Source organism: Corvus kubaryi, unplaced genomic scaffold, assembly GCF_017639235.1.
Source record: "Corvus kubaryi isolate FWS band 111438036 unplaced genomic scaffold, C.kubaryi_AGA036_p1.0 69, whole genome shotgun sequence".
Taxonomy (NCBI): domain Eukaryota; kingdom Metazoa; phylum Chordata; class Aves; order Passeriformes; family Corvidae; genus Corvus; species Corvus kubaryi.
Window position 1 is genome coordinate 6,859,784 of NW_024582057.1, and position 12,244 is coordinate 6,872,027.

The window sequence follows — 12,244 nt, forward strand, 5'->3', positions numbered from 1 at the left end:
GAGGAAGGAGCCAGTGAGAATGTGGCTATGTCTCCTTCCCCTTTATTTTTTAGGTATTAATTTTTTTATTTCACTCTGTTTATTTTCACTTTGTTCTTTTATTTATTATCTCAGCTCCATCATTTTTACTTCTCTCCCCTGAGTGCTCTTCAGACTGACAGTCCCTTTCACCCTGCTCTCTACAGCTCCCTGCCTGCTTGGTGGGAAGGTTGTTCCTTGGGTGCTGGAGTTCATTCCTGCATGTAGAAAACTGTGCAGCAGAGGAAGCTGTGGGAGGGCCATCCTGCTGCCCCAGCTGGATGAGTGCCTGTGCCGGGCTGGTCTTACCATGTGTGACTCAGGTGTCCCTCACTCCTGCTCCCACACACTCTGACTTTTTCCTGCCAGTTCTGAGATGGGGCCACAGGCCGCCTCTCACACAGCCTGTCTCTCTTTAAAGATATGATAGAATCCTTTATCTCCCAATGCCAGGCAAGCCTGGGATGCTCAGAGGTGCAGATAACATTGCTGCTGGGCATATCAGGGGCCAGGCAAGCGAGTGGGGAACCTCTCTTCTCCCTTAACACTCAGCAGGACAGCCTGGTCATCTCCCTGCCCTTGCTTTTATTTCTGGGGGATCCAGCTTCTCTTTCCAACCCAGTAGCAAATTGCAGTGCAGCTTTTCCAGGTCCTGGTGACCGGGTGGCTGTGCAAAGTCCTTGAGGAAGGGGCAGCAGCAGAAACCAGTGGGCAGGGGTGCCCAGCTGCAGCTCCACCAGGAGCTGCAGGGCTCTGGAGGAGTGATGGCCTGGGAGAATGTGTGGGTTCAGGCTGTGGTGCAAAAGCTGGTGGAGAAGCCAGGAGGTGCACAAAAAAAGTAGTTCATGGCCTGGCAAAGGAGTTGAGAAACTTGAGCCCTGCCTAAACATTCAGGGTTTTTGCTCCTTCAGGTCTGTTTGTCCAGGGGCATAGTGGAAATGTAATGTCCAGGTATTTATGTGCTCTGGCATAAATTCAAAACTACTTTGGTACAATCATAGAAGAAAGAGAAAAATCATAGTCACCATTAGTACAGAATACCTGTGATGCTCCCATCCAATACCACAGCACATTTTCCTGTGATATTTTACAGTGAGAACATAAAGCCCGGCATCTTTCAATTTTATAATTGAAATATGTTAACAACAACAAAAAATATGTGGGAATTTAATATTGTCCATATCATTGGATAAAAAGCCTGCCTCTCAACTTATTTACTGCTCCACCTCTGGCTTTTGCTGCACCTGTCTTCACAAGCATCAGAGCATTCGTGTTTCGTCTGTCTTGTCGTGGCTGGATGAAGTCATCTTGGAGCATGGGTGCGGTGGTGAAAGACACACACAGTGAATTTACATCTCTTGGATAAAGGGAGAAGCTGAAGAAAGATTTCCCCTGTGAGCTGGCTTTTATCGCCAGTGCGAACATCTTAGTCAGCACAAGCTCAGACTTCTAAAATTGTGCAGCCGTGTGCTGTGAGGGAGGGATACAGCTTCTGCAGCTTCCTGCTTCCCTGGATCAGCCAAGGATGAAGGCTACAGGATCTGGTGCTCCTCTGGCAGGAATTGCTGAGCCCAGGTCAGGTGAGTGGCAGGCTCTGAAACTTAGTGTGTGACCCTGCTCCTCTGGAATGTGGGAAAACACCCTCCCATTTAATTTTAACAAATCACCTCAAGCCAGATCCCATAGCATGTTGAGTATCAGTGGATACTGGCTAGAGAATAGAATTAGCTGGGAGAAACCTAAGGTTTTGTGGAATCATTTCCATGACACAGACATGATACTGGAGTGGGATGTTGCATGTTTAAGTACTCAAGTTTCCAGGAAGCAAGAATGTGCAGCTACTCTGACTCACTAGAAGAAGTATTACTTCTAGTGACTCAAACCCTTGGATGCTGTTGTTTCCTAATTAATCACTGTGCTCACCATGGGTCCAAAATCCTCCTTTCAGGGCCGGAGAAGGTTTGTGGCCCTCGGGATTCCTGCTCTGGTGCAGCTGTCTAGGTGGACAGATTAACTTCTTGCTGCCCATCAGTATGGTCTGCAGACCTAATTAATTTCTGGGCTGTTACCACAAATGACCTGGCAGGCTCTGAAAGCCCGATGATGGTAGTTTTGCCTGAAAGAGGGACTTAGCAGGGCACACTTTGTTGGGGGGATCATGTGACTTGAGGAATCCCCAGAAAGGTATACTGCAGGTTTGGCAGCAGTCTCACAGTCAAGGGGGTGCAGACTCAGTCTTATCTGGGAGGAGACAGATCCAGTGATGTGTTAGAGCTGGGAAACCCTGGGGAATCCCACAACCCTGCCCTTCTTTTGCAAGAGAACAGCAAAGAGATGCCTCCTTTTGCCTTGACGTGCCTGGTTGGCTGGGAAGCTGTTCGCATTGGACAAAAGGTGAAATTTATGTCTTTCATAACTTTGTGTTTGGATTTTGTGTCCTGTGCTTATTTGCACAACGTGGTACAGAACATGAGTATTATGCATTGAGATAGCTCATCTCCTCTGCCCTGAGCCCAAAGTGCATATTGCTGTCACCACAGGAAAATAGTATGACCACAGATGGAAGCAAAGAATGTTCCTTTTCAAAGTTTGTGCTAATTTTGCACTTAATTGGTATGTTACAAAGCTAGCAAATCATAAATAAAACCTGAGTTTTCCTTTTTCTAAAACTAGGTCTTAAAATGCAACTTGCCTAAGATTGGAGTCGAAAAGGCAAGCTTTTGAAAAAGATGAAGCATGCCCTCATGTGGCAATATTTTTTCCTCATAATACCTGTTTGTTTTGGTTTTAATCCCCAAATAATCTATTACAACGAGCTGTGTCATGACATCAGAACTGGCATACAGAGTAGGTGTTGTGATACAAAGCTGGCATACACACAAAATGTTCAGAAATAGTTAAATGGGCTCTAACTCTCTTGTTACTTGAGTCCCTGCATGAGTGCTTTTATTCTAAAATAAGACTAGTTCCACACAGGAGTTCACAAATAAACAAAGGCGTGAATTAAAACTTGTCCTGTCCTCTGCTCTGTGGGAAAGTTGCTTTCCACAACTGAGAGCAAAGTTTAAAACTGTTACAAAGTGGACAGCTTGGTTTGAAACCAGAATAATTGATTTTGAAGTGAATTTTAAGCTAAACCAAAATAAACTGAAAATTAAATACATATTCACAGAGCTGGCCTGAATAACTCACTTCAAAAATCATGTTTTTTGTTGAGCTGGGAGAACTTCCTCATGTCTACACAAGGCTTGCAACTGTGTAGATAAACTTTTGGAAACCTGGCTCTGCTGTGAATTTTACTTTTTGACACATAAATGTTGGGTTATAAAACCCCAGCTGACATTTCCCAGCTTGATAAATAGGGAAGTTCTACTATTTCCTGACACAGCATTGTCTGCTTTTACTGTAGATCAATTTCCTGTTTTTCTTCCCTGAACTTAAAATCAGTAAATGGAATTCATAGAAATTACTGGGTCCCAACAGCTTATTGGGACTTTTTATAGCATTCTTCTGTGATTTCGGATGGATTGGTATCTTTCATCCAGGGCACCATAGACAGTAAAGAAAAAATGCATGGTGATCGCGGGAGTCTAATTGGGAAGCGTGTGATGGATGCCATCAAGTTTTAAACTTCAAGGAAGCATTTGAAATCCCAGGGTTTCCAGTCTGCTGCCTGGTCACTGTTTCCATCAGTTGACCCTTCACCAGATTCCTGGGAAGATGTCACCTGACAATCACGTGTGCCACGGGTTCCCCGAGGTTCATGCTCTTCCCTGCAGAGCCTTGCAGAGCTCGCAGGGTGGTCAGGTCGGCTGAAGAGCAGTAGCAGTTGCTTTCTCCTCGTCTTCCTCTCCAGGCCACATTCCCTGCTAATACAGGCAGCTCCCTCCTGTGCTGAGGGTAATTTCCATGGGGTCAGGAAATATGAGAAGTGGAGAAGTGGGAAACTCTGGATCCACTAGGCAAACCTCGACTCTCCTGGGGGGCCTGAATGTGTGTGAAAGCTGTGGGTGGTCTGAATTTTGGGTGCTTGAGCAGGAGGCTTTGGATATCGGTGTGGATATCCAAGTTGCTTTGAGAAGACTTCAGGCTGAATGAGAAGTGAATTCCCTAAATCTCTCCCCTAGGGTCTCATTGACTTTCAGCAAAATCCTCCCTCAGAGGCAACTTGGCAATCTTCATTCATGGAGTTCTCAGCGATGCTCCGCTATCGAGTTCCCTTTGAAAGGGTTTTTGTGCTGTAATCTGCTGGCTGGTTACTTAACTGGTGCAGCTTACAGACCTCCGCTGGTTGTTGCACGTCTTGTAATTTTTCAGGGTTTATTTCAGCTCCTTTGTGAAGCGTAAGGAAATGGATGATTAGTGAAATTCTTCCCAGTATTTTAGAAGCATTAGTAAATGTTGAATAAAGGGCAATCACACTGTTGTTTTCGTGGGAACTGTGAAAGTAAGACTGCTAGATTAGGTGCAATCCTGATCTTAAAGTCACAATTCTTACACAATGTTTTTTGCACTCTGGTGCAAAAACTTGTATGTGAGAATGTGTGCTTGTAATGAGCCAAGTAATTCAGCACTGCAGGAATCCCACCAACTTCATCTCCACGCTGGTAATGAACACGGGCCTGGACACGTCCAACTGGTGTGTTTGCCTGCAGAAATTATCCATGTGCAGTCAATGACAGCAGTGTCCTTCAGATGTTGGGTTTGATGCAGTAAGCATACGTGACACTTCTGCTTTGCTTCCTCTTCTTGCTGTGCCCTGGACTGGTCATAGCTGTGCTCTGCTCTCTGTAATCTAGCCAGAGACACCCTGTGCCTGGAAAAAGGCGAGCTGGGCAGCTGTGTTGGAGAACTTGTGTCAGCCTCCAGCAGCTAGCTGATCCCCGTGCCTTGCTGCTCTTTTGCATGGCTTCAGTACCTGAGCCAGTGCATTTCCAGCTGGCAGAGGTGTGCCTGAGCAGCGCTGAACAGAACTGCTTGGAGGACCAGAGCAGTGTGGTTGGAGCAGAGGTGCTTGCTGACGTAGCTGACTAGATGAACTGGTTGACTGGTTAAATATTGGTGGCAAAAGAACTTGCAAAGCTGCTTTGCAGAAGTGGGTGGGTCTCAGCCACATCCTCACTGGCTTTGGTATTTGTCCTCAAGCCTGATTTCCATTTTCTGTACACCGTTTGCTTTCTGCTCTCCTTCTTTTTTGGCAGTAGGTTGTGGCAGCCTATCAGAAGTGAATGGAGATCTTCGTTGGATGAACAAAGCCTATCCATTCTCTGTCCAGCCTGAAAACACCATGGAAGGCATGGGGTGCCCAGTCACAGCCCTGTTGCTCATCTTTCAAACTGCAGGAGATGAGTGGCAAGGACACCCCAGGACACACCGCCCTAGAGGCATTGCCATGAGAGTCATGGCAACATCTCAGCAAGTGGTTTTCAGGTGAAGAGCACTTAAGGCCATGGATGTGAATGCTCTCTCTAAACCCCCTTTTCCCAGGCCCTTCAGTGATTTTTAATGCTTCCTGTTCAGGTACATCTGAAACAAGTATTCCAAGGTACACGGCTCCTGCTGCTCCCTCCTGTAAAGCTGAGGTGCAGGGCAGGTAGTCCCCTCCTCCATGAGGGGCTTCACCCATGTGTGCTTCCTGCATTGTGGAGCTCCAGGCTGTTTGCAGAGATGGCACATTGATCATTTTTGCTTTTTGCCATACACCAGTGACCCCTGGCTGCTTTCCCACTGATGTAGCTCACCATGCCAGCGGGATGTCGAGGTGGCAGGGGGACAGCAGCTGCTGGGGATGTGGGGGGAAACAGCTGGCTGCTGCCTCAGCCCTGCTGCCTGGGGGGGATGCTAGCTGGAGAAGTGGGGGGCGGGAGGGGAGAGGTGCCTCCAAGAAGGAGCTAGGCCACCACACTCACCTTCCTCCAAGCCCATCTGCCCCTGCTTGTCAAAGGCGATTGTCTGCATGGCTGCCCAAGGCTTTGACGCACATGGACAGATGCCAGGGAAGTTTAATCCAGCTGGCTTGGGTGCTGATAGGCAGGGAATTGCCACTGCAACCTTTAATCACCTGAGCAAGTACCAGGTGAGCCTGAAAAGCTCAGGCTGAAAATGATGGCATTTCAGAGAAAGGCAGAGGTTTTGTCCAGCATTCATCCTGGCTGGCAGCTCCCTTGTGAGGAATATGCTGTGCTGCAGGTTGTCCTTCAGTCTGCTCAGGCCACTTCTGAGGTGGCCTCAAGGTGCTGGTCTCTGAGGGGCTCCATCCCTGGCTTGCAGGAAGAGGAGCACTTGTTTGGGCCAGGGAAATCCTGAGGGCCCTGAAGCATGTGGCCAGGTCTGCTCCTCTTCCAGAAGGTCCTACAACAGCAGGAATATTGTGCGAGGGGTGACTTAGGCAGTACTGTGGGTTTTCACAGCACACGGCACACCCTCAACTGAAAATTTGCATAAATACCTTTCCAAGTAACGAGTATTTTCTAAATAGAACCAAAATCACATGAGAGGCAGGGAGGGGCATTTACGGGAAAGGCAGGTTTGCTACATTTGGATCTCATGCAAGAAATGGGATTATTACTGTCCACGGAAGTTAGAGCATGAATTTGTAAGGGTCTGGTTGAGGAAGTTCCTTAGCACAGATGGAATGACCATGATGCTTTTGACCTGACGAAGCCAGCTGATGTCAAGAAGCAGCTTTTGTGCCCATGGCAGGGAGAAGACACCATTAGTCCCCATGACACCTCTTCAGGACGCCTCCATGTGATCCCCATGGACCAGAGAGATCCCCACATGGTATAAAGATGAGTGCTGTTGAAGACTGCAACCCCAAAACCCAAGAGCCTTTTCTCTTTTTGAGAAAGAGTTTGAGAGGGGGAGAGGAGGCAGAGGAGATGTGAGTTTATTTAGAGTTATCCACTTGAGGTCTTCTTCCCTAGTTGCTCTCAGAGCATTTTCCAGAGGACGCTGCTATTCTTACCCTGGCTTATCCCATGGGGAAAACGAGGCATACAGCAGTAAGGTGGTTGAGCTGTGGTCAGCGCAAAGCCTGGAGAAGGACCTCCCTCTCTGGGATTTCAGCTAGGTGGTTGCTACCAGTTAAGCTATAAGTGATATAAAAATATCTGTTCTGCACTCTTTATTTAGAAATCACTGTTTCCGGTGGGAAGCAGGTAGAGACAGAATCAGTAATTCCTGCTGCTTCCACTGCTTTTCCTTACTAGTCTGCCTGTCGATTCCCTTTTACCATTTTACATGTGGTCACTTGATACCAGCAGCTGTTTTGGGACATCTCTTATCTGTCACATCCTTCTTTTTATTTCAGTGTCCAAAAGTTTGACTGGACCACAAAAAACAAAGCAAAACAAAATGAAACAAAACAAAAAGACCTCCACATTAACAAAATGTGAGTTTCCCCCAGGTTCAGTTCTAAACATGTCACTTTAATGATGTCTAAATTACACAGCACTTGATGAGCAAAACATTGCTATCTTCTAGCCACATTTGTTTTCCCTGTCTCCTAGAGCATTATAGTCACCCGGGGAGAACTGCGTGTTCTACTTCACTGCTGTAAAGCTATTATGGGTATGAAAAGTTCCCATTAATCTGCTCCACACATGGATGTTTCTGGATAAAGTTCAGTAGCCAGATCCCTCTTTCTTTGTGTGCATCAAACGAAGCAGAAAAACGCCTCCAATTTAAAGACACCAAATGAATAACCAAATAGATGAGATTAATTTTTGTTTAATCCACGTGGGCAGCGAAGCCAATGGCCAGTGTTTGTGTGTGGACTTCTCCTGGGAGTTCATTACCAGCTGAGACTGTAATAAGTTAATGCAGAGATTCCATGGAAATAGGGGGTTAATTATATGCAGAGGATGTTGGCCAATGTACAGCTTTGAACAACAAAAATAGCCCAAGTCTTCTGTTTTGGATGTGGAATCAATTAACGAGGTCTGTGACATGTACCCGGATTTGTTAAGATAGTTGTAGTATAAGGATACTTTTTTTCTTTTTTTTTTCTTTTTTTTTTTTTAATATAAGAAGCTAAAGAAAATAAATGGGTAATGGAAGGCAGGGGACAGAAAGACATGAGACTGGTAATAAAACCCTGGACTTTGGCCTGGGGCCAAGGCAGGCTTTTCAATGAGTCTGAAGTTTGGACGGCAGCACAGTTTGAACCAGTTTTCACTAACTGTCCCAAAGGTTCTACCGTAATAGACAGCGAGAAGAGGTTGATGTTAGTTTACCAACTCCCTTCTCTCTGCTGGCAGGAGTGTTCTGCTGCTGAGATGCCGTAGTCATTAGACTGACGGATATCAGCATGTGGTGCGGCGTGCTGCAGATTCAACTCCGAAGCACAAACATAAAAAATTCTCCTTGATGCTGGTTGGCACAAACCTAATTTTTTCCCCCTTTCCACATCTGGTTTTAATATCAAATGTGTCTTTCTGCACTTCCCCCCCCCCTCCCCGCCCCTTGCTGCATCTTTAGAAATGGCTTCTTAAAAAGAAAAAAGAAAGAGTGTCACTCCCCTTCCCCTGTTTCCCTAGGTTTTAGAATTAATTGTATGTATGTGTGGTAGTTCAGCAGTGCAGCTTGGGAGCTGAGTGGAGCACAGCATACACCTCTGTAAAGGGAAGTTGTTTCACAAAAAAAAAGCAGAGGACGACCAGATAACTTTTACTTCCCTTCGGAGTTCAGAGCTGTGAAACGCACTTTTGGCTGTTACAAGTTTTCAAGGAGCCAATAAACAGGTAGAATACAAATTTAAAAGAAAATATCTGACCCGTTTTCACCCCATTTCACTTTAGCACAAGCTCTGGGCATGTTCCAGGCATTTCTAAAGTCCCTCACTGTTTTTTGTTTTCACCCCCTTCTAAATGGTCCCTAAAACCATTAATTTGTTCCTAGAAATTATCTACTTATTTGTTGTGTTTTGGGTTTATTTATTTTTTTCGTTTGTTTTACACACAGAAATCCTCAGACCAAAGCAAACAGTGCCACAGAAAAATGCTGTAAGACAACCCAGTTTTGAGGGAAGTGCCCCTGATAACTTCTCAGCTCCAGAGAGAAGCAGTGGAGGTTGGGGCCACTGAGTCTCCATGGAAGTCAGAGGGTAAGGTTTGTTTAACTAATTAGTGGTAATCCTGAATAACTCAGTGGGCTTTAATTTATGGGGTTTCCACCAGGTTCTATGTTCAGCTCCTCACGGAGCGCCTGGATCCCTGGGTTTTGTCACACATGGAGTCCTGGAGACTGCCATGGCCTGGAGATCTGAGGTGGCCATCTAGGGCACAGGGACATGGCTTTAGGTCAAGTGCCCTCCAGTCCTCTGTATCTGGTGGTGGGCAAGGATCATCCCTGGCTGTTGTCCCAAAGGTACTCTTGGGGATCCACAATGCAGACTAGGAGATGGGCAGGATGGACACCCTTGTCCATCCAGTCTGAGGAGGCTGACTGTATGTGGGACCTCGGTGTGCCACACCAGGGAAATGGACTCTGTCAGCAGGGGCGATGCAGGGACCACCCTGACCTTTCACCTGCCTGCCTGGCTGCTTAGAGTTAAAGTGTTACCAGGAAAGGTGGCTGCAGCCTCCATACTGCAGATCTGGTATGACCATTGGCTCCAGGGGCACCTGGGGACAAGGTCGGAGCAGTGGGAAGGGGAAGTTGTTTCTGTGGCAGCTTGCCAGACAGACAGGAAAGCAGAGGCAGGGGAGGCCAGGCAGGAGGAGGATGTGACAGCAGGGCTGAGGTGACCAGCCTCGGGCCATCAGGGCAATGAGGAGACACAAAAGCTGTGGGGCTTGTTAGTCAGGGCCCACAGTAAGGAGCAGGTTTCTTAGCCAGTGTGTGGGAATGGGCAGTGCCTTTGTTTTGCCTGTAATGCCAGGGGCAGCTCCAGGCACTGTTACAGGTGCACTAAGACTGAATGCCAGCATTCAGCTTCCCCATGGCCCCCAGAAACTGCCAGGTGTTAGAGCAGGAGCAGGCTACATCTGCTCTCTGGCTGGCCAAAATTCTAAATGGAAAAGGTATTTCCCAAGTACCAGAGCACCACTCCCTCATTTATGTCCTGGAACTGGTTCAATTAGGGTCATAACCAAGTGAAATGGGAACATCCAGCCCCATGCATGCTGTAATAAAACAACACCTTTCTTTTGTTTTCTGAGCTATCTGGGGAGTGCCGTAAGAGAGGGGGTCTCTACTGTCTCTGGATCTTTTTAGTTTTTAATTATTCCTTGTTTGGGAGTGCTTTAGGATGGGATGACCTGCTGCTGACACAGTTGAGCAGTGCCATGTCCCATGCCTTTAACTCAGCTGAAACTCTTCACAGAGCAAGGATGGGTGACGACTGCCTAATTCCTCTGTAACCAACCTGAGCAAGGAAGTATAATTATGATAGTTATCACTGGGGGATATTTCAAAGGGAAAGCATGCTAGATATTTTGACTAAGCACTTAATTTTTTTTCTATCAAATTACTTCCAGCCCAGCAGCTAGCTCTATGTACATAATAGCTCTGTTGGCTTCAATGAGGTCCTTCAGCTAAGGTCAGCTAAATACCTGCCCCATGAGAGCAGGCCACAGACCAGATGCGAGATGCCATGGTGTCACCTCATCCACTCCTTTCCTCTTCTACTGCAGACCCCCACCCCACTAGCTAATTGTCAGCATTTGGCCTTGTATAGTTTTAAATGAATCAAGCTCCATCTGACTTTACTCTTAAACCACTTTTTCATTTCCCTTTGAAAATCCAGATTTTTGTTCACACTCAAATAAGAATACATACCAATATTTTATCTTTTCTGCACTGTATCCCCAGGCAGAAATTATATCGTAATAATAAACTGGCTGGCTTGTTTTAACAGTTCCTGGCTTTTGGCTTTATGCAACACTGCAGGTGTGATTCTAGTAGCAATACTGTAGGTGTGAATTATTATGTTAGCGTAATAGGCTGTACTTTATTGTGCTTTATTGCTTAATTGGCTTCTTCCATAAGGATTCTGCAGTTGTTACTGCGAACTAATGCCAAGCTTTTTCATTAAAAGAGTGGTACTCTTTTTTTTGGTGTTTACTAAGGTCAGTAATTTCAGTGGGTGACTGGCTTTGGGAAATGAAGGAAAGATGTCACTAAATGAATTAAGAAAGTGCTTACTAAGTCCTTAATAAAAAGCAGAGCAGGCTAAAAGATGCTCCTTGTTATGTGTAGATACTTGTAACCCCAAAGAGCCCTTTGGGAAAACAGCTGGCTGAGCTTTCTGGCAAAGGAAGCCCTCTCCCATGTTCAGGGGATTCCCAGGTGATGGGCAATATTTCTGTGTGGTTATGTGCTCTGTGACCTCCTCTCCCCTCTCTATCCTTCCCACTTTACTTTTTTCAGAAGATGGAAGATCAAAGTTTTGTCTTCACAGCAACACACAGGCTGATCCCCTTTGCCAGTGTACCCCCACAGGAGTGCACCCCGGGCAGGGGGCTGCCTCCCCTGCCGCATGGATTGCCTGAAACAGCAGGGATGTGGGCAGCTCTCCAGAGCATGTGCAGATCCTGCCACTCTATCGGGAATCAAGGGGGCAGGGAGGAGTCCCAGGGGTACCCAGGTGCCCCAAGGATGCCTCTGCCACTTGAAACCTGAGACACCTTCAATATGTGCGGCCACACCCTGGTGTGGGGACCAAGGGTGTTTTTCAATGGTTTGAAATAATGAAAGCTGCTGCTCCTGTGAGTCACTCAAATTCCCACCATGTACTCTTGCTAAATGATTTCACCTCTACTCCTCTGTGCTCCCTAGCACCGTGCCTGCTTATGCTGCTGAAGTTCATTTTTGGCCTCACATCTTCATTTAAGTCTTTTTATGTTTGTCTTTCTGGAACTGCAGGTTTAGCAGAAGGATCTGTATTTACTTTCAGTTGGGTGAAATATTTATGCCTGGCATCTTGTTTGCAAGAGTAGTGAGGTAGGTGATTTCCCAAGTGGGATCTTCATCATGCAGAGCAGGAAACTTTTGATTTTCCCTTCTTCTTGTAATGGTGTTTTCCAAAACTGTTACTGCAAAGCAGGGCTGGGAGGTAGCTACAAAATATGGATGCAGATCTAGATTCTGAAGTCACAGGGTTTTGCCTGGTTCCCCCAAAGCACTGAGGCCTTATCTGTGGTGGATGCTACCTTGCCTTACCAGGGACCAAACTGAAAATATGCAGAGCTGAAAGCCTAGTGTATGGACCATTAATGGTTGA

General features: G+C 46.4%; 1 long non-coding RNA gene across 7 annotated transcripts in view; it reads left to right on the plus strand.

The window, feature by feature from the left end:
• Positions 1-1,113: 1,113 nt before the first annotated feature.
• LOC121674618 overlaps positions 1,114-12,244 on the plus strand; it is a 41,583-nt gene continuing 30,452 nt past the window's right edge. For 3 of the 7 annotated variants that reach the window (XR_006019720.1, XR_006019725.1, XR_006019722.1), the window contains exons 1-2: positions 1,114-1,598; positions 8,983-9,124. This is a non-coding gene — a long non-coding RNA (uncharacterized LOC121674618). Of the gene's footprint in view, positions 1,599-2,453; positions 5,449-8,982; positions 9,125-12,244 lie in introns of those variants that run through there. The other 4 variants (XR_006019721.1, XR_006019723.1, XR_006019727.1 and 1 more) reach the window with 3 other exon arrangements.